The 5888-nt window shown below is 41.5% G+C and overlaps 1 non-coding gene across 1 annotated transcript; it reads right to left on the reverse strand.

Moving 5' to 3' along the window:
• Positions 1–1085: 1085 nt before the first annotated feature.
• On the reverse strand, positions 1086–1158 carry trnar-ccu (transfer RNA arginine (anticodon CCU)). Its single transcript has one exon. It is a non-coding gene; the product is annotated as a tRNA-Arg (tRNA).
• Between the last annotated feature and the right edge of the window lie 4730 nt (positions 1159–5888).

Below are 5888 nucleotides of genomic sequence, written 5' to 3' on the forward strand. Positions count from 1 at the left end.
GATAATAATACCTTCTAATAGCACATTCAGAATAATGTATCATCTCAGCTATACTAGAAACAATAATGGTCACAAACATCAAACCTGTTCCGTTAACCAAAGTCATATCTATAACCATGGGGTAGCTATACCACACAAACAGATTTGTGAAGAGCACAATGATGTTTTTTGTTAAAGTTATCATTTTAAACTGTAAAGTGCAGCTTAATGATTTGACTTTTATCCCCACAATAAAAACACAGATCTGACTTTTCTCAAGCTAATTTTTATTCGCTTTTCTCGTGTTAATGTGTTCCAAGTGGAAAAGGTTGGAAACCACAAATACAATGTTCAAGAGCCACATGTTTCTCCGGAGCTGCAGGTTGCTGACCCCTGACCCAGAAGGACAAGAGCATGCTGGTGCATGGGAACACCACCACCTCCAAGTTCCCCTCCTAGTCCCAAACCTTCCTGATTTGGAAATATATCACTGTTCCTTCACTGTCACTGGGTCAAAATCCTGGAACTCCGTCCCTAACAGCATTGTGGGTGTACCTTCACTGCACAGACTGAAACTGTTCAAGAAGAGGGGTCAGCACTTTGTGAAGGGAATTTATGGACAGACAATAAATTCCGGCTTTGCCAGCACTTCCATCCTGCGCATGAATAAAAAAAAGTATTGATCCTGACAACTGCCTGGTCTGTGCAGCTCAGTGGACCAGCAGACTGTACAGTTGCCTGCTGAGCATTTTCATAGTGTGATAGCCCAGATAATAATTGAAGACAGAATTGTTGGTGTTTGGAGGAAGAGTGTGGTGTGTATTTGAGGTGTGAATGTGCTTCGAGGATTTGTAGTTGAGTTGTAATTTGTGTTTGTATTTGAAAGTAGGAACTGTGCATGGGATGTTGTGTGAAGTGAAAAGAGGGGTAAAAGGGAGAGGATTTGTGTGGAAAGTGGAGGTGGTATTGTTCAGTGAGTGTAAAGATGGCACAGAGCTTGGTTGAAAGACGACTTCAGATTGTGAGAGTGGAAAGCAAATAAGAAAGGAGGTGAAATATGTTACAAAGTTAGGAGGAAAGGAGAATGGTTGAAAGGGCATTTATTGCACCCCAGATGGGACTTGAACCCATAATCCCTGGCTTAGGAGGCCAGTGCCTTATCCATTAGGCCACTGGGGCTGTTGATGTTGATGTTGAAGTTGTAAGTTGTCCCTTTGACACTCTTTCTAAGCAGTGCCAAATTTGAAGCCTTTATTTTCACACACAACCACAATGTATTGATGCCAAAGGTTCCAGCAATGACATGACAGGATGTGACTTGCTGTTGTCTGTCAACAATTAGTACAGTTGATTAATGGACAAAATGTTGATTGGATGTGAAAAGCAAGTGTCTTTCCAGAGCTTTCTTTCCTTACCCTGGCTCCAGGTTTCAGTCATTTCTCAGACAGCACTCAAACTGAAGCTACTTTAATCTTTGTGTGTTTCTTAATGATGACAAAGAGCAGATATTCACTGAATGAAAATTAATCTCATCCCAGATGGGATTTAACCTCACAAATACCTGCCTGTAGAAACCAATGCCTTATCCATTCGGCCACAGAAGCACGACATCACACTGGATGCTCTTGCTGTTTGCTCTGGATTCTTTCTAAATTCCACCTGTCCCTGTGGCCACTCACTTTATTTTCAGCCAATTCCACATCCTTTAACAATGATGTGGAGCAGGTGGGAGCAGATCTGGTTTCCTGATGCCGTTTGCTCAATGATATATTTTATCTTCTTGGAAATATCACTGTCTATCATTAGGGAAGAATTTACAAAGCTTCCCTTAAGCATGTTCTCCTTTGACTTGGACAAGCACCACAACATTGATTAGACTTCTACTGCTGGATATGTGCTCTCATTTATAATGGACCATGATATTTGGTAACAGCTGTTAGTGGGCCCAGGACTGCATTAGAGATTCACGAGTGTTCGTAAGGATTCAAATACACAGGACAATGATATCAAACATCATCAAAAACACCATTACCTCACTACCATGTCATGAAGCTGAAGGCATTTGATGTCACAAGGAAGCTTGCTGACAGGAGCAACTAAGATTGGTTGATAAAGACATCAGTGAGAGGGTACAGAATATTTTGAGTGGGGAGGGGAAGTTGTGGTTGATATGGAAACCTAAAACATTGGGAGAAGTGTTGAGATACTACAGTCAGAGATTCAGGAGCTCGGGAGGAATTAAAGAGCAGGACTTCAAAGCTGGTAATTTCTGGATTACTTCCAGTGTCATGTGCTAGTGAGTACAGGAGCAATAAGATAAGACAGCTTATCACCCAGCATGTAAAAAGATTCCTGGGGTATTGGAACCAGTTCTGGGGCAGGAGGGACCTGTTCAAGATGGACGGGTTGTACCTCAACAAAACTGGGACTGATGTCCTTGAAGAAACTTTAACTGGTGTTGTTAGTGAAGGTTTACATGAATTTGGCGGGGGTGGGGCAGGCACCAGGATGAAGCATTAGAGAGGAGAAGCAAGATGCAAAGTGGACTGGGAGAGACAAATAGCAATAGAATAAAGAATAATTCAGAAATGGGAGGGTCAGACTGGGAGTAAATATGAAGCAGTCTGAGATGGATTTGGAGTGTATGTGAGTAAATGCACTGAGTGTGGGAAAAGAGCTCCGTGAGCTGCAGGTACAAGTCACCACACGGGACTATGATATTGTGGCAATAACAGAGATCTGGCTCAAAGGAGGGGAAGATTGGGATAATGAATATTCCTGGAAACAAGATATTCAGGAATAATAGGGCAGGAAAAATGGAGGGCATGGCAGTTTTGTTCAAAGAAACTATTATAAATCTGAGGAGGAATGATAGAGTTGAGAGACCAAAGACAGAATCTATTTCAGTAGAATTGAGGAACACTAGAGGAGTTATTATTGTGACTGAGTGTATACGATGGGCTGAATGGTCTCCTTCTGCTGTAAGTTTCTATGATAAACAAGGTAACATTTGAACCTAGAATTTTCCAGCTTGGAGGAAGAGTGTGCTGTGTATTTCACCCTGAATCTGATAACATCAATCATACGTGTATTGTAATTGGATATCTACATTACAAAGTAACAACTGTGCCTCAGACATTGGGTCATCTGAAGACAGGATTTAAAAGGGAAGTATTTGCCTGGAAAGTGCAAGTGACATTGTTCCCTGGGTGTTGGGATGGTGCACAGCTCAGTAGAAACATTACATTGGATTGTGACACTGGAAAGCAAGGTGAGAGTGAGGAGGGAGCCGAACAGGAACTGCCGAGATTGGCTGATCAGTTAAAAAGAAAACTAACTGCTTGTTACAGAATGCAGCCTGTTTACAGAATGTGCTCCTTCACCTAAAACTGCTTTCATCACAAATGAGACTTGCACCATCAATGCCTGTTTTAGGAGGGCTGGACCTTATCCATTCGGCTGCACATAGAAAGAGTTTGGTCTTTGCAATTTGCCCCTTTGTCTCTCTATAATCACTGCCACATTTGATGCCTTTTTGTGCTCCAATCTTTCTATTCATACACAACCACATTCTATCAATTTGAAAGATCCCAGTAATGACATGACATGATCTGACTTTCTTTTGCCTGTCAGGAATTGATACAGTGACTTCTGGGCAAAACATCAATTATATGTGAAGAGCAAGTGGCTTTCCACAGGTTTAACTTGCTTCCCCTGAATTTCAGTCATTTACAAGACAGGAGCTGATGAAGTTATTTGATCTCTGTGTATTTCAGAAACAAGGACAATGAACTGGTTTTCACAGAATGAAGATTATTCAAAGCCAAGTTTACCCCAGATAGGGATTGCATTGACAATCCTGAATTGTGAAGTCAGTGTCTTACCCATTGAACCACAGGAGTCACATGCCTGGATCAACAGCCTTGATGTGCTTAGGAAACTGCTCTACATTCTCTGTAAACTGAGCAAAGTTAAAACTACAGATAAAGGCAGACACTAAGTCCATAGATAACAAAGGAGAGAATGACAAAAGGGAATATGAAAAGGTTAGGTAAGAATTTTATAAAACAATTAGGAAGGCAAAGAGAAATGACAAAATTAAATTATCGATAAATATTTAAAAAAAGAAAATTATTACATAGACACCTCAATAACAAATGAAAAATCAGGATAGGGATTGGGTCACGAAAGGATACACATGATAAACTCAGGTCGTTACAGTGAGATGACCGAAATATGAAATAATTCCTTTACCTTGGGAGAGTATGAGCCAGCGAGACTGACATGGTCAGCATGACATTAGAAGAAGAGATCAAAAAAGATCGAAAAATGTTTAAGATAGAATGTTGGGGGGAGGGTGGAATTGGTAAGTGAGTGAATCTTAGAGAGAGTAAAACCCCTGATCCTGATGGATTCCCTCCGTGACTATCAGAAGAAGAGAAGAAAGAGATAGCAGATACATAAAAATGTATCAGAAATGGGAATAGTAGCAGAGGAGCAGTGGCAGCTAAGCTGATTCCTATATTTAAAAAAGAGATAGAATAAGTCCAGGGAACTGTAGACCAAGAAGTTTAACATCGGTGGCAGGAGAGATAATGGAATCCTTTCTCAAAGATGTAACAGGAAAACATCTAGAAACTGAAAAAATACTGAATATGATTGTGGCTGATCTGGTATAGCGATCAGGAAAGATTAAACAAGCTGGGGCTCTATTCTCTAGAAAAGAGAAGACTGAGGGATGACCTGATAGAAGTCTCTCAGATTCCAAAAGTACTTAGAAACATAGGAACATATAAAATAGGAGCAGGAGTAGGCCATTCGGCCCTTTGAGCCTGCTCCTCCATTCATTATGATCATGGCTGATCTACCAAGAACCTGTTCCCGCTTTCAACCCAAATCTTTTAATCCCTTTAAACCCTAACTCCTTCTTGAAGACATACAATGTTTTGGCCTCAACTGCTTTCTGTGGTAGCAAATTCCACAGGCTCACCACTCTCTGGGTGAAAAAATTTCTACTCATCTCAGTCCTCAAAGGTTTACCCCGTATCCTTAGACTATGAACCCTGGTTCTGGACTCCCCCACCATCGGGAACATCCTTCCTGCATCTACCCTGTCAAGTCCTGTTAGAATTTTATAGGCTTCTATGAGATCCTCCATCACTCTTCTGAACTCCAGCAAATATAATTCTAACCGACTCAATCTCTCCTCATACGTCAGCCCCACCATCCCAGGAATCAGTCTGATAAACCTTCACTGCACTCCCTCTATGGCAAGAACATCCTTCCTCAGATAAGGAGACCAAAACTGCACACAATATTCCAGGTGTGGCCACACCAAGGCCCTGTATAATTGCAGCAAGACATCGCTGCTCCTGTACTCAAATCCTCTCGCTATGAAAGTCAACATACCATTTGCCTTTTTTCCCACATGTTGCACCTGCATGCTTACCTTCAGCAACCGGTGTACGAGAACATCCAGGTCTCGTTGCATAGTCCCCTCTCTCAGTTTGTAGCTATTCAGATAATAACCTGCCTTCCTGTTTTTGCTACCGAAGTGGATAACCTCACATTTATCCACATTACACTGCATCTGCCATGCATTTGCCCACTCACTCAACTTGTCCAAATCACCCTGAAGCCTCTCTGCATCCTCCTCACAACTCACCCTCCCACCCAGTTTTGTGTCATCTGCAAATTTGGAGATGTTACATTTGGTTCCCTCATCTAAATCATTAATATATATTGTGAATAGCTGGGTTCCTAGCACTGATCCCTGCGATACCCCACTAGTCACTGCCTGCCATTTGGAAAAAGACCCATTTATTCCTACTCTTTGTTTCCTGTCTGCCAACTAACATTCGATCCATCGCAATATACTACCCCTAATCCCATGCGCTTTAATTTTACAT

This window comes from Heterodontus francisci, chromosome 10 (assembly GCF_036365525.1).
Source record: "Heterodontus francisci isolate sHetFra1 chromosome 10, sHetFra1.hap1, whole genome shotgun sequence".
In the NCBI taxonomy this organism is placed as follows: Eukaryota; Metazoa; Chordata; class Chondrichthyes; order Heterodontiformes; family Heterodontidae; genus Heterodontus; species Heterodontus francisci.